The sequence below is a fragment of the Pongo pygmaeus genome, chromosome 5 (assembly GCF_028885625.2).
Source record: "Pongo pygmaeus isolate AG05252 chromosome 5, NHGRI_mPonPyg2-v2.0_pri, whole genome shotgun sequence".
NCBI lineage: Eukaryota > Metazoa > Chordata > Mammalia > Primates > Hominidae > Pongo > Pongo pygmaeus.
Window position 1 is genome coordinate 129,286,471 of NC_072378.2, and position 24,517 is coordinate 129,310,987.

At 35.6% G+C, this 24,517-nt stretch overlaps 1 protein-coding gene across 2 annotated transcripts in view; it reads left to right on the top strand.

The window, feature by feature from the left end:
• Positions 1-24,517, top strand: part of LAMA2 (laminin subunit alpha 2) — a 648,749-nt gene that overhangs the window by 131,702 nt on the left and 492,530 nt on the right. The gene's annotated exons all lie outside the window — the stretch shown is intronic.

Here is a 24,517-nt window from a genome sequence, read left to right on the forward strand (position 1 = left end):
GGTGAAGGACATGAACAGACACTTCTCAAAAGAAGACATTTATGCAGCCAGCAGACACATGAACAAATGCTCACCATCACTGGCCATCAGAGAAATGCAAATCAAAACCACAGTGAGATACCATCTCATACCAGTTAGAATGGCAATCATTAAAAAGTCAGGAAACAATAGGTGCTGGAGAGGATGTGGAGAAATAGGAATATTTTTACACTGTTGGTGGGACTGCAAACTAGGTCAACCTTTGTGGAAGTCAGTGTGGCGATTCCTCAAGGATCTAGAACTAGAAATACCATTTGACCCAGCCATCCCATTACTGGGTATATACCCAAAGGACTATAAATCATGCTGCTCTAAAGACACATGCACACGTATGTTTATTGCGGCACTATTCAAAATAGCAAATACTTGGAACCAACCCAAATGTCCAACAATGATAGACTGGATTAAGAAAATGTGGCATATATACACCATGGAATACTATGCAGCCATAAAAAATCATGAGTTCATGTCCTTTGTAGGGACATGGATGAAATTGGAAATCATCATTCTCAGTAAACTATCACAAGGCCAAAAAACCAAGCACCGCATATTCTCACTTATAGGTGGGAATTGAACAATGAGAACACATGGACACAGGAAGGGGAACATCACACTCTGGGGACTGTTGTGGGGTGGTGGGAGCGGGGAGGGATAGCATTAGGAGATATACCTAATACTAAATGATGAGTTAATGGGTGCAGCACACCAGCATGGCACATGTATACATATGTAACTAACCTGCACATTGTGCACATGTACCCTAAAACTTAAAGTATAATAATAATAAAATAAAAATAAATAAATATTACATGGGCAGTGAATTTTCTGAGTCCTTCCATGTTTAACTCATTGCAATATAGAAAATGGCAGGCCCATTCAATTTATATACTTATTCCTTCAAGTTTTGGTAATTTATCTGCATTATTATTAAATAGTATATTAATATATTATTTAAAATATAAATTCAAATATAAATTCCTTCTAATTTCTCCAGTCTATTTTTTTGAAACTCCCGTGAGTCAAATTTTTAGCTTTTTGTATTGGTGATTGATATTATCATTTCTCTCATATTTTCAATATTTTTTTGTTTCTCTTTTGTGGGTGATGTCTTCAAATTTTTTGTCCAAGAGTCATATTAAAACTTTATTTTAAAAGATTTGCATTTTTCCCTTTTCAATATTATTCTATTTTTCTTCTTGAATCTCTTCAAAAATATTAATTAGCAGTTTGCTTTTAAAAATATTATCAGTTTTTTTAATAAGCATTTGTCTTCCAGATTTTTTCCCCTGTTTAATGTTGATTCTTCTTTTCCATGAGGGACTATTTACTCAACAATCTACATAATCTTTATTCCCTGTTAACATTTAACTGTGATATCCTAAAATGGCCTGATTGAGGAACTGATTGAGATGATTAAGAGCTCTGTAGCAGGGCACGGTGGCTTACGCCTGTAATCCTAGCACTTTTGTGAGGCTGAGGCAGGCAGATCACCTGAGGTCAGGAGTTCGAGACCAGCCTGGCCAACATGGCGAAACCCCAGTCTCTACTAAAAGTACCAAAATCAGCCGGGTGTGGTGGCGGGCACCTGTAATCCCAGCTACTCAGGAGGCTGAGGCAGGAGAATTGCTTGAACCTGGGAGGTAAGAGTTGCAGTGAGCCGAGATCGCACCACTGCACTCCAGCCTGGGTGACAAGAGCAAGACTCCATCTCAAAAAGAAAAAAAAGAAATAGAAAAAGAAAAGAAGAAGTCTGTGTATAAGGCAGGACAAAAGGTGATTTGGTAGAAAGCTAGCTGTTTTGCCAGGCAGCATCAAATGTAAGAATGTGCAGATTTTTTCCTCTGGGATCCTATCATTTCTCCAGAATGGTAATCTCCATACTTATCCCTGGAGGAGAGGTGGTTACAAGTATTCTGGGGCCACAGCTATTCTTGACCTTTTGTCTACCCCTGAAGATTCCATCACTGGAATAAACTGGACAGTTAGACAGATTAACAGGAGAAAAGGCATACACATTCATTACACGCACATGTACCTGGAAGGCAACAAAGTATGAGACTTAAAGAGGGGCCAGATGGTTGAAATTTAGATAGCATCTGGAGATACGGAAGGAAATAAGGACTTAAAGTCTCTTAGTAGGTGGTGGCAACAAGCTGTGGGAGTGCGAGGAGAGGAACTGCATGGCAAGCAAAGGTTGTCATATCATGAAGATAAAGTCTCTAAGGTAGCAATCCTCAGAAGAATACGTGAAAAGATGTCCCAAGAGTGGTGTCCTGGGAGTTTCCTCTCCTGAGATAGGATTTAATCTTCTCTAGTTCATGTACATTCCAGGGAAGGGGTTCATGACAATTACATTCCTTCTGGAGGAACTTCCCTTAGATAAGGGGGAACTTCAGAGAAAGCCTCTCTCTGTGCTTGAGGAGAGGCAGAGGGGCGAGAGATGGGAGTGGAAGGCAAGTCAGAGAGAACTTGGTTCTAAGGCTGCTTCTTTAGTCCAAAGTCCTCAGCTCCTCAAAGTGCTATACTTTGGAGTACTATTTTCTGAGCCCTAACAGCCACAAATGGAAGAAGTATTCCCCTGTACAGAAAAGTTTGCATTTCTTTTGTCAGATTATTCTCTTAATATAATCACATTTTATGAATAAGTTTTATTTCACTTAACTGATTTATTTATTTCTTAAAACCACAACTTTAATTCCCAAGTAACTCTCAGAAGTTTCTCCTTTTTGGATTTTCATTTTGATGTTTAGTAGGCTTAAATTCCAGTATTTAACAAAACCCCCAGCTTTTGAGTCACAGTTTATTTCGTTATAGTAGACCCCTGACTGCCAAATTACAATATTTTATGAACTGGGCAAAATGTTGACTTATTTAGGACATTATGTTACCTATTTATTCCAAAATATTTCATTTGAAAATCAGCTACATTCCCATGTAGGCTTTTCTTTATACACAAATTAAAATAATTACAGAAAGGTAAATTGTTCTGATGCTAAAATTAGCCTTTCATTGATTTCAAGTAGATTGTAATTGGCTAGGATCAAATACATGCTTTATGTAATACAGTTTATTTCTTAAAATGATACAGAAAGTGCACATAATTCTGGAAGTAAAAATGTTCAAAAGCTAAGAAGCTCTCCTGTTATTTTTCTTCAATTTGCTACAAACATATATAGAGTGTAGTTACTTTTCTAGCCATAAGAATTAGCAGAAGCTTTGGAGAGAAAAGTAGGAGACTGAATGCCCTGAGCATCCCTTTGAATAGCTCAGTCAAGAACAGGTGCTATTATCCCAGGAGGAGACTGTAAGTGACTTTTGTGTAATTGGAAGTGTGTCCTGCCCTGATAAGGACTTGTGGGTAAGGAAACAAGAGACTAGTAAATAGCCAAAGGGAAGAAAGCCAGAAAAGCTTGCTGTGTTCCTCCACTTAAATATATGTTATTTCTTTAGGGTCTGCAGGTTTTACAAAGAGATGAAAACTAATTTGGAATGCTACTTACCTCTGTTTCCAAAAGAAAAAGTCTCCTCCAGAATGTGGTTTTAAGTAGGCCATGGACCAAAAATAGGCCACAAGGCATGGCAGGCAGCTTTATGAACTTCAAGGTTCTAGGAAATTTCATCCATTGGAGAGTTCTCCAGTGCTTTAAACAATATTAGAAAGAAAACAGCAGTACAAATCAACCATGCTAGTAAAAATCTCTCCTGCAAGACATTACTGAGTGGTGAAGACTAAGTGGTTTTGCCATTGTTGTTGTTGTATTGCTGGTTGGATGGTTTGCCTTGGATATTTGCTTGCTTCTTTTTTGTTGATTTTTAGCATATAAATAAAATTTACAAGCCCAACAAAAGAAAATAAAGCAATCTTTCAAGAGGCTTTAAGATAACATCATACATTTTTGAGGTTTTTAAGGCTGAGATTCTATTTTGTTTTACTTAAAAGGAATGTTACAATGCTGTTAACATTTCTGCTTATTCTACATTTTTGCTTATTCATGAAACTCGGAAGAAATTCTGTCTATTGACAGGCTCTCATTGTGTATTCATCACCACACTAACCACTCATTTACTCCGAAATTAAGTGCTCAGTGATATGCATGTTATAAATTCATTCTCAGTTGCAAAATTTTCTTGGTGCTTAAGAAATTGTACTTTAATCGCTTTTAGCCAAAAAGTTTAGCAAAAATAGTACTTTGACATAGTACTGACAGCCTGTGCTTAGATTTTGATAAATGTGGACAAAATCAATAGATAGATGCATAAGGAGTGCCCAGATAAAATCATCATACTTCAAAAGCTTTTTCTAACATAACTCACAGCTGTAGACTTTTCCTTTCAATAATAAGCAAAAACAATTTTCATAGCTAGAAACCGCCGACACAACTTTCTATTCAAAGAGGACTTCTTTGCAGGAGGCAGAACAACAACTCAACAAAATAAGTAGAATCTCTAATTTCAAAATACTATTATACCCAAAAGTAATGCGAATTTTAAAAATTATTTAGTGTCTCCAGTTTAGATATTTAAGAACACCACTCACATCTACATGCCAAATAAATTGACTCCACCCTCCACCCCTTATATCAGGGCCCCCCTCCATCCATTGTCTTTTTTCTTAGTTATATCTTGATATGTCACCCTATTAGTTTTTTCCTTGCAGCATTTCACTTGCTAACTTCTTGCCTTTTTTAAACAAAAATTTATGCACTACCCTCCCTGCATCCACGTTCCTGCTGCCTCATATTCATTCATTCTTCAGCTGGTAGCAATCAGCATTCAGTTTCTCTCTATAAAACTGTTATTAAATCCAATAAGCCTTTCATTTCTGAATCAAGTGAAGATTTTTCTCTATCTTTGCTGAATTCTTTATGGCATTTAACATGTCTTTTCACTCCATCTTTCTTTGGGGACTCTCTTCCATGACTTCTAAGACAACACTTTTTAATTCTCTTCCACCATTTTAGGTTTGTCCTTGTAGGTAACCTTTATAGATTCTTCTGTATAATCCTTACATACCAATGTTCTTCTGAATTCCATTCTGCTCCTCTTTTTCCATTCCACAGAGTCTGATTGTGAACTCGCAAACACTTCCATGGTATCTATTTCAAGTGTATTTTGAAAAGTCTAACGTCTAGGCTTTCAACTTAATCTGTTGTACTTTCTGTATTCTATACCTGAGTGTCAGCAAAGACGCCTGGGGGCTGTCTTTGAGTCTTCCTTCTCTCTTACCTCCATATTTAATGGATTACCATTCTCATTGATTTTACCTTCTTAATTTCTCTTAAATTGATTTTCTTTCTCTATATCTAATGTTAGTACCTTTCTGCCATGTTTCTATCTGGTTTACATTGCTGGAACAGTGCCTGATTTGCTATCTTGTTCTTAGTCTTGCCATCCCAACTTAGTCCATTCCTCTGATGTCTTTCCCTTTATACAGTTATCATACCATTTATCAATTTATACATCTGATTTTATTTACTATATATCTGATTTTATTTACTTATAAATCTTATATTATCTGATTTTATATATCTGATTTTATATACTTATAAGTCTGATTTTATTTACTTATATATCTGATTTTATATCTGATTATTATATATCTGATTTTATTTACTTATATATCTGATTTTATTTACTTATGTCTTTATATATCTGATTTTATTTACTTATAAGTCATGTTCTTTGTTAGCTCATTAGGTACCAATTTTATATCAAAATTATTTTTCTCTTTGTCATTCAGTCCATTTTTGTTGTTGTTGTTGTTGTTTTGTTTTGGTTTTAGAGACGAGGCAGGTGAATAGGTATAGACTGAATGCTCCTAAGCTAGATGATAATGACCAAATGATTACTGAGACAGGGATGAGCGATGATCAGTGAAATTGAAAGTATATTTTAGCAGCTGCTTTAACAAGTATCTGGGAAAAGTTCAGTCTCTTCCTTGCATTTCTGAACGTTAATTTGTATTAAAAGCAGCATGACTCAGAAATTTTATATAAAACTCAAATAAACCTCAGAATTAGATCTTATCAAGTATTGTGTTATATAGAGAATATGTGGGATAAATGAGTCAAATGGTATGTTAACAAAAAGTAGAAAGCATGATAGACTCATTTCTTAATTCCTAGAGGAAATAGAGTTATGTCCAAGGAACAGATTCAACCCAATCACTGTACAGCTGTAGCTTTTTCTTTTCTTTCTTTTTTTTTTCTTTTTTTTTTTTTGAGACAGAGTCTCAGTCCATTTCCCAGGCTGGTGTGCAATGGCATGATCTCAGCTCACTGCAACCTCTGCCTCCCAGGTTAAAACAATTCTCCTGCCTCAGCCTCCCAAGTAGCTGGGATTACAGGCACCCGCCACCATGCCAGCTAATTTTTATTTTATTTTTTTGTATTTTTAGTAGAGACGGGACTTCACCATGTTGGCCAGCCTGGTCTCAAACCCCTGACCTCAGGTGATCCTCCCACCTTGGCCTCCCAAAGTGCTGGGATTACAGGCATCAACCACCGTGCCTGGCCAATTTTTCTAAATAAATTAACGTTACGATGGTAATGGTATATCCAAATAGCTACCCAGTTTTTGATTAGGCAGAAGTATGCTTATGGTCAGTCAGAGTAAAAAGCGAGACCAGCATGGTGGCATGCACATGTAATCCCAGCTACTTGGGAGGCGGAGGCAGGAGGACCCTTTGAGCTTAGGAGTCTGAGGCTATAGTATGCTATGATTATGCCTATGAATAGCCACTGCACTCCAGCCTGGGCAGTGTAGCAAGACGCTATCTCTGAAAAAAAAAATCAAAGGTCTTAAGAAATATTTTATTTTTACCTCAGAAAATTTAAAAATTAACTTAGAGCTAAATAGTTTGGGTTTCATAATGTGTAGAAATGAATCTTGCAAAAGTAACAGTTTCCCATTACACATAATAAGTGTCTGTTTTGAGTAAATTTGTTGAGGAGTCTAATTTAGTTTGAATCACCAGGAAAAGACACAATTGAGGTTTTATAAAATGTAAAAAATCAAATGAACTCTGTACTTCCACTTTTTTACGTAAAGTAGATCTTCCACTTCTAGTTACAAAAAAATTTTTTTTCTCACTCTTGAGTTGTTTATCTGTAATAAGTAAATTTGGGAAAAGTGCAAGTATTCATATACATTGTTTTGCATTTAAAAGAAAAGTGATAATGTTCAAACCCATGCTATTTACAAAAATCAAAAGCTCAAATCATGAATTTTGTTTGTGTTGAGGATTTTAAAAAATAGTGGCATGAGAATGGTTATTGCTCTTTAATAAAGATAGAGATACCACATTTTGCTTTAACATATCTAGAGGCACCTTTTTCATCAATAGCTTTATTAGTAGGTCAAGGAGAAATCATACTTAAGTAGAAAGGTCCATGGAGAAAAGAGACAAACCATATCAGAATTAAAATTAAATTGAAAAAATTTAAATCAAGGAAACCATTTTCGCTTCTTTCGATATGATGTGAAATATCATGCATTTTAAATGGGAAATGGGAAATTTCATAGCTTCTTAGCAATGATGTGAGCTCTGTGGTCTGAGTGGATGCAGGGCATGTGGGTGCTTTTGCTCATTTAAGGAAATTGCATTTGAAACATTCTCACTACATTATGTAGCCACAAGAAAATTTATAGTGATTTCTTTTTGGTGGAACCAAGTATATGCTCTTTTCCAGCTCAGGATCCTTTTCCAGTCTTCCTACACTTAACAGCCAGTACAAACTTAGTCTATAGAATGTATTTGTTGTGCACAGACCTGCACAAACACACACACATGCAAGGTTTCACAAATCAGGTATGTATTTTGTGTATGTGTCAAACTTAGCCATCAACTGGAATTTGTGTTTTAGTTTGGATGCTAATTTACCTCATCAGTAAAATGCCCTTCACTTACTCTCCCTAGACATAGACTATTTTCCATAAAATATGTTAGTGATTTCACATTTAATGTGATATGGAATAGAATGAGAGGTTGTGTGAAATTAAAATCATGATATCAATTATCTTTCTGTCATGCAGAATAAAATAAGTGCTTTGGCAAGATATAAAAAGTATTTATGGTAATTAAGTACATTCATACCATATCAGCTAAATTTGTAGAATATTGATTTCTGTATTAAATTATGTAACATTTTAATTAAAACAAATATATTGTCGAGTTGTGAGCAGCACAGTGGTAAGAATATTTTGCATGAAGATGGTTGCATAAATGTGCACTAAAATTGAGTCTAACTGCAAAAAAAAGAATGCAGTATCTACACATTTAGAAAGAAGTTCTAAGAATAAAGTAGTTTACAAACAAATAGTATATATACATGTATATGCTTTGTTAGAAGAAAGAGAATTTATTGTGAGTGGGATACTTTAACTCTTTCAGATGTAAGGAATCTATTTCCCAAATAACTTCATTCATGTAAGCAGTATACTTTATGTGAGTCAGGTTTTATTTTCTAGGTGTTTTCTAATGTGGGAAAGTGAAATACTAGGGTTTGAAATGGTTCTGGGGATGCAGTCTTTCCTGTCAGATTCCAGCAGATGCTGATATAATTTAATATTCGTGGAAGACAGGGCAAATATAGAATAGCATCAAATTGGTTTTGCAGAGTTTTCAAGCCAGATGTCCCTTGGCATTTACATGGAAGAAGTCTACTGTGTACCAAGTTGCATATTTTTGTGTGTAAGTTCTCAGCCATGGTGTGTAGTCATTGGTGTTTTGACAGCCATCTGCTCAGACCTTTATTTCTCCATTCAGCCATAACTAAAATTGAACATTTTTCAAATGTTCCAGGTAGTTTCAATTTTAAGATAACAGAAAACTAGTATTCAATGGTTAAAAAGAAAAAAAGGAATACCTATCTTTGGCTTAGTAATAACCCCTAAATTGAAAGATAATTTCTTATAAATAGCAGCGCAAAATGAACAAACTTTGAGAACAGAGGCCTCACCGTATTATCAAATGAGTTTGTTTTAATCATGTGGAAGGCTCTCAGCTAGATACTGAGGAAGTTATAGAAATGAGTAATTCCAAGGTGACTGTTCCAAGGATAGCCTTGTCTTATACATAACAAGCACTTCGTCAATATTTGCTGAATGAATGCATATGTCAGAATCCGTATGTAATAGCTTGTCCATTTGCACATATTTTCTTATTTTATTTTATTATTATTATACTTTAAGTTTTAGGGTACATGTGCACAATGTGCAGGTTAGTTACATATGTATACATGTGCCATGCTGGTGTGCTGCACCCATTAACTCGTCATTTAGCATTAGGTATATCTCCTAATGCTATCCCTCCCCCCTCCCCCCACCCCACAACAGTCCCCAGAGTGTGATGTTCCCCTTCCTGTGTCCATGTGTTCTCATTGTTCAATTCCCACCTATGAGTGAGAACATGCGGTGTTTGGTTTTTTGTCCTTGCGATAGTTTACTGAGAATGATGATTTCCAATTTCATCCATGTCCCTACAAAGGACATGAACTCATCATTTTTTGTGGCTGCATAGTATTCCATGGTGTATATGCATTTGCACATATTTTCACCCCACTCATAGTTTTTAATATGTGGAGGTACACATACACATCTCTGTGTTTTTTGTGGGTGAGATATGTAGGCTAACATGTTGTAAGGGAATGAAACTGTGTTTGATAAGAACTGTCAAGTGTTGACTATGCACCTATTGAGGTGCTAGACATTCTGAAGATTCAGAAGAAGTATACAACATTATTTCTAATGTTATGATTACATCTACAGACAAAGAATCGAACAATGATTCTTTTTAATGGTGAGTTGTGTTGTTTAATGTTAAAGATATGGGCCAAATGATAAAGAACAGGAAAGGATGAGTTTTTTTCTCTATCAGAAGGATAGATTTTGAGCTAATCTTGAAAGAAATACTAAATTTAGACTTATGGAGAATAATTTAGGAAAGCAATTGAACACTACCCAGGGGAGGTGGGAAGTGAGATGCTGTGTTCAGAGTGAGATAAGGAAATAATTTGACCAGAGCATGGGATTTTAATTGAGAATATTAAGAGATAAAATTATAATAAATGTAGGGAAGGTGTATCAGAGTGAGATTATGATATACTATACTTGAAATATCTAAATGAAGTACTTATGTTTACTCTAAAAGTCAAGTGAGAGAGATTCTGGCGTGAGACAAGAATGTGAGGAATGGGGACTTCTGTGGAGTTTAATCTATAGCAATGCACATGAATCTGATAAATTATTATAATCTTTGCTTTTAGTAGAAATGGAGATTTAGAGTACATCAGTACAGGTGGCGAAAAATGTGAATTTAAAACATATTTTGAAAAACAAGGATAAGAATTAGTGTTTAAAAGCTAAAAGAAGAATTTGTGTCAGATAGCTGCAAAATAAAGTAAATACACATACACATACACTACATACATGCTCACAATTTAAATTACAAACTATTTTATCACACTCTGCTGTGTAAGTTTTTCTAACTCATATTGTATATCAGCCATGTTGTATTCTTGCATTAATTAATGTATTCACTAAATATGTCTTCAGTACTTTTTTGGGTCCAGCATTACATTAGGCAGATATATTATTAAGCAAGTTTTCAATTTAGTTCAGAGAAAGAGGGATGATACATAAATATTATTATGAGTGTTTAGAAATATTAAGACCCAGAATCCATTTATCAGTTTCATAACAATGATTTTCAAGCTTGTTTCATTTCTCACAGGGTAGACAAAGACAAAATATATATCTCATAAAAGTAATAATTTACCAGGCATGTTTGTTGTAGCCAAGCAAATATATAGAATTCTAAAAATATTGTTTATAGCTCTTGTTTCAACATGCTTGGGACAAGTTAATGTTTACAGTTTTGTGAGTGAATGAATCTATATACTGAAAACATTTCATTCAATAAGTTGACCTTCTTGAGGTTTGAATAAATTTTGGAGCCTGAGGGAATCAATATGGTTAAGTTGGTTTTTAAGATCTCCTAGGTATGTCTAAGTTGAAGCTCTTAACATAATTATCAACCCTTTATTATTTTAATATTTCATTACATTAATTGTCTTTTGGAATATTTTCACTGATCAGTAACTTCTAGTCATAAGCCATTCTGGTACCAATCATCAAATTTCATATTTGTAAGAAAAAACGACTAGCCTTTGGCTGTCTTGACATGCCCAAATCCACCAAGTATATATCTCACTTCCAAAATAGTCTCAGGATATGTTTTCTAGATATGATTTTAGATGATGGAGTGTATTGTTAAATTAACAAGTAGTACAAAAATAGACAAAATGTTATTAAAAATACAAGGAGAAAGGAATATGTTAGAAACAAGTAAGAAGTTCCATAAGGAAAACTGATAAGAAATTTGTTAGAAGCAAAAATCTCATGACGCTAAAACAAGATGATGAAGAAATTACTCTGTGTGCAAGTGTGGAGAAAAAATAGCTTGTGATACCATAGTGATCTTAGAGCTCATTATACATCAGCAATGAAGAGCTTCAACTACCATGCAATTAAAATACTAGAGAGTATAAATAAGATTGTACCATGTGTATGTGGCAGCATATAAAAACTCAGAAGTGGAAGGAACTTCAGTCAAGTGTTACTCTTGAAAAAGCAAACTGATTAGGAATATTTAATTGGAGAACAACATAGACACCTTCTGTAATATTATTCAAGTAAGAATGTCTCATTTTGGACATCTTACTTATAGTCAGATTGATTCTCAAAACACTTTTTAAATGTCTTGAAATATTTACAATGGTATTTATCCTGAGGAATGCTAAAAAAATTAGAAAATGTAAAGGTGACTGAAGTTAGGAAATAACATAAAATTGGTAATGATGAGCAATTTTCTTAATGACTATTCATATTGGAAAAAAACCAGATATGCTCCTAAATATATGAATTGTGAGATAAACTGCAGTAAAAGACCCCAATAAATTGAGGGAAACTATGGAAATGATTGTAGCGAGTGGTAGCAAGCTATTTTTGTTTGCATTTTGAAAGCAGTTTTTAGAAATTTCTAATTTTGAAAATCTTAAATTGATTTTTAGGAATTCTGGGGCTACTTCTTTCTCACACCTCTAGGGCAACCAATTGTAGAGACTTCCCCCTTCTGTTAATTGACTCAGATCTGCTTACATATTAAAGGCCACCTCTGGTTCTCAGCTGGAAAAAAGAGTTCCTCCCTTTTGAAGCAGTTGACTTAGAATCAGGTCATTCCTTTAAGATCCTTATCTTTAATTACTTTGTCTTCAAACCTGAGGTCCTATTCTTTGCCTAGGAATTTAAAGTAAAGATTGGTCGAATCTTATTTCTCTTGGCTTGTATCTACCCTTACTTTAGCTCACACTCTGGGCTTTACCTCTAGCCAGTCTCACTTTGAGTATCTTTGAAACTCTCTCCTTATTGTCAACACCTTGCTTTGATTTTTTTTTTAATTTACTGTTTCCAATATAGAAATGTATCTCAAAAAATTATGCAGAAGTTCTATCATATAATGTTGTTGCATGGGTTTGAAGCTCTTTGAAGGCAAGAGGCCTTGCCTGTGTTGTTCATTGTTGTGTAATTACTGCCTAGACGAGTGCTTGGAAAGGTGGAGGGATTCAATGAATATGTGTTGCATATAGTTTAAGAAGAACTGGGGCTGGAATTAAAAACACATGATCCATCTTTAGCAAATCACCCATCATTACTAATCTTCCATTATTTTATCTATGATATTGAGCAAGTAATGCCTATCCCATCTATGTTATAGCTTTGTTGGGAGACTCAAAGGATAAAATGAAAATACTTTGTAGAGTTCAGTGCTACGCATTTATTATGATCAATGAACTGCATTATCCAAACCAACATTAATTGTACATAACATGTGACAAAGAAAGGCTTATGGTTTTGGAGTTTGTTTATTTTAGAAGACCAGATAAACTAGAACAAATATTTTCCATGAAGAATTTTTTTTTTCATGTTAGAACTCATGTGATTAAATTGATTCACAAAATTTGAGGTCATTTATTAATTTTATGAATATTTTACTGAGCACCTATGTGATGTCAGTGACTCTGATTGTCTCTGAAAATAAAAAGATTAATAAGTCATGGCTTCTGCCTTCAAGGAACTTAGAGTTTAGTGGTTATAGAATGTTGGTTTAAAAAAAAGGCAAAAATAAAATTCTGACAAAAACTCATTATATCTGAGAGTTTATATGTGCTTGCTAAATGAAAAGAATTATTAGCAATACTATGCTGAATGACTGTAAAATTCTGACTTTTTACTTGAAATATTTACAAGAGGAAACAGAATATTTGTGGGTTTTCCTGCATATTTATGTGTGTGTTCAAACAGCTGCTAGAGAACAAAGTGTTTTGCTATAAACACTGTCAAATCTCACTTTGAAAAAAATTTGTCTATAAAACAAGTATTTTCATAGATATACTAAAGCTGCATAGAATTTGCTTTTATAGCATAAAACAGAATTAGATGCTTGAGTCAGCTATGAAGTACTTTTTCATGCAACACTTATTCTAATTCTTTATGCATTAGGCTGAGGCCTGGTGTAATTTGAAAGTGATAATGCAATAGAGAAATTCCAGAAGCTGGGGGTGGGGGGAATAGACTGGAATATTGCAAAATGCATCAGTTAGTCAATCAAACTCCTAATTTATCAACCAAACCAACCGAATCCCATAGAGAATTCAAAGTGACTCACAAAAAGACACATGAAAGAAGAAATATTTTGTTTATTTTCCAAGATGGAAAATATAAACTATCCAGAGGGTAGTGGTATGGGTTTAGAAAGACAATTCACACAATAAATTTTAAGGAAATAATGGTTTTAGTCTTTGATGCTAACATTATTTCTGGGCTTCCAAGTCACTAAAAAAATACATACATCTTTTTAAAATGTTATTTTTGTTGTGTTGTTTGGTTTCGTGTTTTAGTCTTTTTATTTGCTGACGAAAGTTTGCCATGTCTCCAGAACAGGCACACAATTTATGTACTAAATCCTGATATGAATTTCTTTCCTTTTCTTTTCTTTTTTTTTTATTTTTTGAAATGGAGTCTTACTCTGTTGCCCAGGCTGGAGTACAGTAGCACGATCTCTGCAACCTCTACCTCCTGGGTTCAAAATGATTCTCCTGCCTTATCCTCCCGAGTAGCTGGATTACAGGCACATGCCACCATGCCTGGCCAATTTTTGTATTTTTAGTAGAGACAGGGTTTGGCCATGTTGGCCAGGCTGGTCTTGAACTCCTACTCAGGTGATCCTCCTGCCTTGGCCTCCCAAAGTGCTGGGATTACAGGCATGAGCCACCAGGCCCATCCTCTGATATGAATTTCTTATTGGAGAATCCCTTTATGTGTCCAGCCCTGTGGTAGGCTCTGAGAATACAGTAATGAACAAAGTAATCAAAACATACATAGTCTCTCCCATCATGAAGCTTACATTCCAGCAAGGAAGCTAGACCTTCGATAGATAATTATCATTTAAAATTATACCTTGTAATCAGTGCTATGCAAGAAAAATAAGGCAGAATTAGGGGCTGTAATGAAAGGCCTGTTTACAAAGCATTAGGAAAGCCCTCATGGAGGAAATAAGACAAGGAAGAAACACTTGTGAACAATAGGAAGGTATGTGGAGTGAAGGAGAGTTAAGGAACAGAGATTTCTAGACAAGCCCTAAGCAAGGAAAAAGCAGAGCTTTATTCTAGAAACGGACTAAAGGCAGTATTCTTTGAATGTGATCAGAAGACATTGTAAGCCAGGATAATCATTTTGAATTTTAACCTAGGTACAATTAGGATCTATTTTTAAGAGGACTGACTTGATCAGATTTGAATCTTAAGAAAACTCATTATGTAAAAAAAGGGCTAAAGAAAGGATAAGGGTAGTCAGCAGGCCATTCAGGAGGCTATTGCAGACATCCAGATGTTACAAATGCTTGTGACTTGGCCCCAAGTATTGGCAGTGACACTGGAGAGAAGCAGATGGATCTGATATTTATTTTGGAGTTAGCATAATATGAAATGATGCAATGGCATCAGTAATGACTCCCAGTTTTCTCTATGAGACACTGGGTGGGTAAACTAAAATGTGTTGAGCTTGAGAGAATTCAGGAGTAGCTAAATCTGGGTGTCCCTTCGGGTGGGGATTAGAACGCTGAAAACCACGAACTCTACTTTGGAGAGTAATATTAAATTTGTGATGTTCCTGAGACATCTAAAAAAATGGAGATTTAACCAGGCATTTGGATGTATAGGTCTGTACTTTCAGAAAGATATCTGGTCTGGAATAGAATTTGGGAGTTATTGACTCTACAGATGGTGTGTAAATGGGTTGGAAGTGGATAAAATTTGGGGAAGAGAAGAATGAAATAAGAAAATGATCCAGGATTAAGCCCTGAGGAACGATAATAGTTACTGATAAAAAAAAAAATGAAAAGAATGAAGTAAATGAATGTGACTTTTCTGTTTCATTTTGTCTAAGTCTTCTTAAGCCAGAGAAAACATAATGTGGAACAGTGTTTTTATGTATGTTTTATCACTAGAGATAAGAAATTGTCAAGCTGTCCTTAAGGAGCAGGGAGGGCCCATGGGGAACAGCATCTTTCCTGATGCTGTTGTATTCATCAAAGCATAGATTAGTCTCTTCTGATATTTTTGTTTGAGGAACATGAATATAAGCTCATGCTCCTAGCATAGCAATTAGTTTAGAGATTTATCATTGTTTTATTTTTGTTTTTTGAATTATTTACTGCAGACATAGCCCTAAATTTTTTTTGTTTTCTATATCACAAATACCTTTTTTTGGTTTAAGTTTCTAAATTTCATTTTCCGTGACTTGAAACTGTTTTGCACTTCCTCTCCTTGCTTTATATTTTGAGTTTACACACTAACCTGCCAAAGAGACATCTAGTTTATATGCTTGATTTTGGAAGGCAGACAGAAGAGAGCAGATACTGAACATATGTTCCGCTGATATTGATGAAGTGAGGTTGGAAGAAGCTTGGAAGCAGTCTATTTCTCTCCAACTGCCACCCCCTCAATGAATATTTTGGGTACCCTTATGCTGGAACATTCCAAATAAGTGCCCCAGCTATGGGGTTTTTTTTTTTTTCTCATAATGATTCTGAAAGACTTTGGGATGATTTAGGATTGTTCTACAAGTGGAACATAAACCAAAACAAAGCAGTTCGTCGACTCTGATTTTAAATGGGTGATGGATGAGATTGCAATGCAAATTGTAAAGACTGAAAATGATGTGACCAGAGAAGTGCCCCCTAGATAGTAAGTACTCAATAAATGACAGAAGCAGGGTGTAGTATGAACCTGTTTCTTTGGAAAATAGACTTGAAGTTAGACAAGAATCTATTTAATCAAACTCTAGATATGATCTTTTGCTAACTTTTGTTTTTTGTTGCTTTGGTTTTTTGGAGTTTTTTTGCACTTCAAGAAGTCTTTTTGATCTGAGGTAGGGTAGTCAACTCTATTAAGCATAAAGTGATTGGTTACAGGTTTTTAAACAAGTATTTGGAGGAGTTTGGGGAAGTCGAAGTACGAACACATTATTTGAAGTCACTGTTACAGAGGTGCACTATTGTGTCCTTCCTGAGTGTAGCTGTTAGTGTTCCTCCAAGAAATCTGGATTATCATGACAGTTTTTTTTTCTTTTTTCCTTTTTCTTTTTTTTATTTTAGATTTAGGGGATACATGTGCAAGTTTGTGACATGGGTATATTGTGTAATGGTGAGGTTTGGGCTTCTAGTGAACCTGTCACCCAAATGGTGAACATTGTATTGTCAGTAATTTTTCAGTCCTCATTCCTCTCCCAGGCTCTTCCCTTTTGTATTCCTAGGTGTCTATTATTTCTATCTTTGTTTCCATGTGTATCCATTGTTTAGCTCCCACTTAGAAGTGAAAATGTATTCAATTTTCTGCTCCTGAGTTATTTCACTTAGGATAATGGCCTCCAGCTCCATCCATGTTGCTGCAAAGGACATGATTTCATTTTTTATGGCTGCGTAGTATTCCATGATGTTCATATACCACACTTTCTTTGTCCAACCAACACATAGATTGTTGAGCACATAGATTGAGTCCATGACTTTGCTATTGTGAATAGTGCTGCAACAAACACACAAATGTAGGTGTCTTTTTGCTATAGTTAGTTATTTTCCTTTTGGTAGATACCCAGTAATGGGATTGCTATATCAAATAGTAGTTCTCTTTTTTGTTCTTTAAGAAATCTCCATACTGATTTCCATAGGGGTTGAACTAATTTACATTCCCATCAGCAGCGTATAAGTGTTCCCTTTTCTCTGCAACCTCACCAACATCTAATATTTTTTGACTTTTTAATACTAGCTATTCTAATTTGTGTGACACGGTATCTCATTGTGGTTTTAATTTGCATTTTCCTCATGATTAGTGATACTGAGCATTTTTTCATTTGCTTTTTGGCCACTTGTATGTCTTTTTCTTTTCTTTTCTTTTTTTTTTTTTTAGAAGTGTCCGTCAATTTCCTTTGCCCACTTTTAATAGAGCTATTTGTTTTTTCCTTGTTGATTTGTTTAAGTTTCTTATAGTTTCTGGATATTAGTCATTTGTCAGATGCACAGTTAGCAAATATTTTCTCCCATTCTGCAGTTGTCTATTTTGTTAATTTTTTCTTTTGCTGTGCAAAAGCTGTTTAGTTTAATTAAGTCCCATTTGTTCATTTTTGTTTTTCTTGCATTTGCTTTTGCAATTAATTATTTACCTAGGCCAATGTCCAGAATAATTTTTCCTAGGTTTTCTTTTTATGGTTTCAGGTCTTGCATTTAAGTCTTTAATTGATCTTGAGTTAATTTTTTTATATGGTGACGCATAGGGTCCAGTTTCATTCTTCCGCATAGTGCTAGCCAGTTATTAAATAGGGTGTCCTTTCCCCATTGCTTATTTTTATTGACTTTGTCAAAGATTAGTTGTAGGAATATGGATTTATTTTTGCATTCTCTATTTTGTCTCATTGCCTTTTGTGCCATTTTTATACCATTACCATGCTCTTTTGGTTACTATAGCCTCATAGTCTCAGAGCATAGTGTGAAGTCAGGTAATGTGATGCCCCCAGCATTGATCTTTTTGCTTAGAATTGCTTTGGCTGTTTGGGCTCTTTTTTGTTTCCATATTAATTTTAAAATTGTTTTTTCTAATTCTGTGAAAAATGACATTGGTAATTTGATAGGGATTGCACTGAATCTGTAGATCGTTTTGGGTAACATGGTCATTTTAATGATGTTGATTCTTTCTATCCATGAGCATGGAATGTTTTTCCATTTGTCCATGTCATTTATGATTTCTTACCTCAGTGTTTTGAAGAAATCACAATCAATTCCTGGTAGAGATCTTTTACCTCCTTGGTTAAATATATTCCTAGGTATTTCACTTTTAATAGTTATTTTCTTTTATGTATGTCTAAATTTTAATCACAGCAAATTTATGGTGTAATCCTATCTTAATTAGATGAATGGTGTCCTTTGTTGGGAATTTAATGAAATCTAATACTGCTTAGCTGGACCTAGTGGATAAGATGACATTTGAGTCTATAGTGGACCTGGTAGCCCTTCTTTTATTTGGGGTATCTACTACATAGAGAAAACATTGGTATTCTATAAACATGCCTAAGATCCATTGGAGTATGCATGGTTAGCTCTGTTTATTTTCTTTTTGGTTACAATAAAAATACTTAACATTTTCACTGTAACCTGTTTGGAAGGAAAAGGGTAAGCAATTTTAAAAATTAATTCCACAGAGAAACATGTACTACTTTTTCTGATAACAAAAAAAAATGAAGAAGAAGAAAAGAGCCCACAGCAGCTCAGAAGCCTCCAAAAATACTCTTTTATTTTAGAAGCTGAAAAGGGCAGATCTAACTAACAGTACAAGACAAATTGAAAGTCCTATAAACAGGAATAGAATACATACTCTCTTTGGTTTTGTTTGCTTCTGAAAAACTGGATTCAACATTCTTTCTTTCCCCCCAGCTCTTAGGCATTGTTGTGTTACAACAGCTATGGTTCAAATTGGGCTGATTTTCCAGTTCTATTAAACCCTTCATCTGCATCGTGGATCAAATACATTAACTAGCTGTCTGCAGTGCACAGCTGGAAATCATTCTCTTCCACATTTTGCTTTGTGCCATTTTCGTTTTATACCAATATGCTCTGACACACCCACATAGCTCAGGATTTCAGCAGTCAGTTATCTCCTTTTCTTCCTTGATAGGTCTTAGAACATTTTAAATTTGTGTATTCTCTTTTGTCTTTTAAATATTGAATCACTTGCAAACATCTCTGCTTGCATGAATATTTTTCAAAATGCTCCATAGACCTAGAGGCTGAAATGGAAAGTTAGAATAATTCAAACACAAATTTGATTTTATTCCTTTGAGAGATGATAGGTGCTTGGCATGAACTAGCAGGAGAAATATTGTCTACCAAAAGTAAGATGAGAGAGAGAGGAAGACAGAGAGACAGAGACAGAGAGAAAGAATAAGGATCTGCCATGTATTATTGTAAACAGTATATGATATCTTAGAGATTATTTTAAAATGAATATATTCAAGTGAACTGTTGCATTGACTGAATGGCTTTTCCATAGAAAGACTCCAACTATCATCAGTTATCAATTACATTATTGGTGGTCTTTACAAACTTGACTATAAATGTTGAGACATTTTTTGAGAAATACATACGTGTGTGTGTGTGTGTAAGTATCTATTGGTATCTCTGCATGTTAGTTAAAAATATAATAATATGCCAGGTACAGACAATGAAGACAGCTACTCCACAATATTCATTTAATTTAATTTTTTTTTTTTTATGAGACGGAGTCTCGCTCTGTCGCCCAGGCTGGATGGAGTGCAGTGGGGCAATCTCTGCTCACTGCAAGCTCCACCTCCCAGGTTCATGCCATTCTGCCACCTCAGCCTCCCAAGTAGCTGCAACTACAGGCACTTGCCACCACACCAGGCTAATTTTTTGTATTTTTAGTAGAGACAGGATTTCACCATGTTAGCCAGGATGGCCTTGATCTCCTGACCTCGTGATCTGCCCGCCTTGGCCTCCCAAAGTGTAGTTTAATATTTAAGCTGATAAAACAAGAAAATATATTTAAAAATTTTTTTGCTAGACTACATTAGAAAGATTTTCTTTAAAGATGTGAGCTAGATAGAGGTCATTTTAAAATGATGATTTATCAAATTTTACACAGTTAAAGATAGTGAAAATAAAGAGCACACTGAAAAATAACTAGATGGAAATTTTCACTGTGAAACAGAATTTTTGAAGTGACACTGTGTTCACTTCTGATCACGGTCACTGTACAACCATTGAGTCTTTGTATAATTGCTGTGAGTAGTGTCACTACCATTTTCCCTTCACTTTTTTTCTATAAATATTTAAATGAAGCAACTGTATACATATTTATTCATTTTGTCAGTTATAATCAAGTTATTCTCTCCTAATCTATCTTCACTCTGTGTGTGAGTATGTGAGTGTGTACATAACATGTGATATTTATATCCATCTTCCTTCTTGATCGTGAGCAACAGAAACCACCAATACTATTTTACTTAAGCTGAAATACATTTGAAATATACCATACAACTTGCAGAGTTGATGGGAAAATTTGAAAACCAGGGTGAGAAGATGACAGACATCAAGGTCATCCCTAGGTTTTGATACATGTACAGAATAGTCATTGCTTACTGCTGCCACCATCACTACTTCCTCTTTCATTCCTCTGATATGACTATCTCTACCACTATCATTATCTGGTTTTCCTTATCTCTCTGGTCTGTGCTTCACATGCTTAAGATTCAAATTCCTAGGCCAAAGTCACGTGTACATGCCCTAACTGCTGTAGGGTAGGGAGAAGAAAGGTCTCCTCTATTTACATTTCCTTGGCAGGAGGTAGGACACTGCATACCCTCAATAGTAAACACAATGCCAATTACTCAAGAAAAGAAATGGAGGATGAATGTTGGACAGCCAAGAAATGATGAAAGTCTGCCACATTTTTCATATAGGTTGGCTTTTTCTTTGAATGTTTTCACTTAGCTAGTGTACCAAAACAGTTCTACATTTCCACCAAATTAAGGGTCTGATTAGTTTAATGGCCTTCATTTGCCATATTTTTCTCAAGAAAGATTATACAGTGCATGAACTCATTCTCATTCAGTAAATTTAAATTTGAGTTGCATTATATTCCAGCTAGTGTTATCCATGCCCTCAGTAATTTTATAGACTTGAGAGCCACCGTAAAAAATACTAAAGTTACAGTATGATGAGGGTTCTACTAAATATCAACTAAGTAATATAGGGACACCAAGAAAGAAACAGAAAATTCTGTGTGGCAAAGTCAGAAAACACTTTCACAGAGCAGGGAATATTTGAGCTATGAAAGATGACCATGCAACAAAAAGGGAGAACATTCTTTGTTGAAGAGACAAGATAATGTCATCACAAACCATTTTCAAAATGCCTGCTATATTTGTAAATAGAAAGATATCAGTTCACTAGATGTATAAGAAGGCATGAAGGAGGATAGCAACAGATGAGTTCAGACAGGTAGAAAGCGGGCCTGATTATAAATGTTCAGATCACCGAGGAGTTTGTCTATGACACTACAGGTGACAGGCAACTCACAAAAGTCTTTAAAAAAGAAAGTGAGTTTTGGGGAAGATAATTTCAACAACAATGGGGAAGATTAATGGGAGTAGAGTCATGCAGGATGACTGGGAAGGGCAGTGGTGCTCAACCTTTTTGGCACCAGGGACCAGTTTTGTGGAAGACAATTTTTCCATTGACGGGGTGGAGGCGGATGGTTTCAGGATGAAACTGTTCCACCTCAGATCATTAGGCATTAGATTCTTATAAGTAGCTCACAACCTAGATCCCTCACATGCACAGTTCACAATATGGTTCATGATCCTGTGAGAGTCTAATGCTGTTGCTTATCTGACAGGAGGCAGAGCTCAGGTGGTAATGCTTGTTTGCCAGCCACTCGCTTCCTGCTGTGCAGCCCTGTTCGTAACAGGCCACAGGCTGGTACTGGTCTGCAGCCCTGGGGTTGGGGACCCCGGGTTAGGATGCTACTATAATAAATGTGAAGTAAGGTTAGGATATCTGAATATAAATGTTGATGTGTGTGTGTGGCGGGGAGCGATGTGTGTAGCTGAATTTGAGGTAGAGACAAAAAGTAATTAAACTGGAAGCAGAAATCTTAGAATGGGGAAAAGTAAGACATATTTGTTCACAAAGTATCTTTTAACGTTTTCTGATTTCTGTGGAGTCACATTTTATTAATGCTGGTTGACATTTATCTACCTAGAAAAAAAATGACAGAAATTTCAGGAACAAAGGTGACTGTGAATTAGGTACCAATATTTTTGTGGATGGTCTCCATGAAGTCAGCCAATAATGGAGATGAGTATGTGGAAAGGGTGGATTATTTGGACTTTTTGAAAAGAAGTTATTGGGTGAACATGATGGCTTATGCCTGTAATCTCAACAGTTTGAGAGGTTGAGGTGGGAAGATCACTTGAGGCCAGGAGTTTGAGATCAACTTGGGCAACAGAGCAAGATCCATCTTTACAATAATTAAAAAAAACAAAATAGAAATTAGCTGGATGTGATGGCTTTCACCTGTAGTTCTAGCAACTCAGGATGCTCAGGCAAGAGGATCAGTTGAGCCTAGGAGGTAGAGGCTTCAGTGTGCTATCATCATGCCACTGCACTCCAGCCTGGGCAACAGAGTGAGACCCTGTCTTAAAAAAAATAAACAAATTAAAAAGAAATGAAGTTATTGAGTGACAATGAAAGAAACTGATTTGTCAGTGGCCTTCAGGAGGCAGAAGGAAGCTACTTGTCTTTCCCCAGTGATTTTATGAATCCATTGAGGAGATCTACAGAAGTGGTGTCACTGCCAGAGGAAACCAAGGCTTCACTTGCAAAAAGGAGTACTTTCTTAAAATTGAGAAATTTGGAAATAAATCATAGGACTTGTAAAGCTATGATGGAAGTTAGCCCATGAGTGTGTTTATAGAAGGCAGAACTAGATAGCATAAGACTCAGGGATGATGCAGGAGGTGATAAATGTTTTTGTTTAGAGTAGGGAGGAGAGTGAAACACAGTAGATCTTTAATAATAAAATTTTCACTCATTTGGAATTATGAAAATTGTGTTTGAAAACCAGCTGTGCCATTTAAATTCTGGGCATACGTTTCTTCATTTGTAAAATTCAAGTTTGAACTAGGCTTCTTGAACTAAATTCTTGCCACCAGACAACAACCTTCTTCATCACCTAGAGGAACATTGCCTGAAGCCTAAGGAAGCAGCCTTCCCTATGCCACACAGAAGACCCCTTAATTGTTCAATAAATTCCTCATTGACTTGTATAGTGCTTCAAAAGAAAACATTTACACATCAAACATGATTCTAAGTCAAAGTTCTTCATTTATATGAGATTAAAGAACTGGAAAACTGTACAAGAGAAATAGTCACCTGCTGATTGCAGTCCTGTGGGTTTCTTGGAAAAACTCAGCAATTTTGCTTATCCAGGACTATCTTTTTTTGCCCAGTTCCTCTGATTCTGAAGGAAGTTGAAAAGATAGTTTTCCTTTGCTCTATCCAACATCCTTTTCTACATTTGATTTAAGAAATGTCAATTTAACTTTCTATTGATACTGTTATTGAAAATACATAAAATCCAAAGAATGAGATAAATCTTACATATGTGTCATATTTCTATAGATTTTTTTGACCAACACTTTATTTTGAAAATTTTCATGCACATGGTAAAGTTGAAAGAATCATACAGTGAACACTATGTACTCGAAATCTAGATTCTAAAATTAGGCCAAGCATAGTGGCTGATGCCTGTAATCCCAGGAATTTGGGAGGCTGAGGTGGGAGGATTGCTTGAGGGCAGGATTTTAAGACCAGCATGGGCAACATAGTGAGACCATGTCTCTACCAAAAAAAAAAGTAAGCCCGGCACAGTGCTGCATGCCTTTAGTTATAGCTACTCAGGAAGCTGAAGCAGGAGGATTGCTTGAGCCCAGGAGTTCAAGGTTGTAGTGAAGTATTATAATCATGCTATTGCACTCCAGCCTGGGCAACAGAATGAGACCCTGTCTCAAAAATAATAATAATAATAATAATAGTTAATGCCAGGCATGGTGACTTATGCCTGTAATCCTAACACTTTCGGAGGCTGAGGCAGGCAGATCAGTTGAGGTCAGGAATTCAAAACCAGCGTGGCCGATATGGCAAAACCCCGTCTCTACTAAAAATACAAAAATTAGCTGGGTGTGGTGGCAGACTCCTGTAATCCCAGCTACTCGGGAGGCTGAGGCAGGAGACTCACTTGAACCTGAGAGGCAGAGGTTGCAGTGAGTTGAGATCATACTAATGCACTCC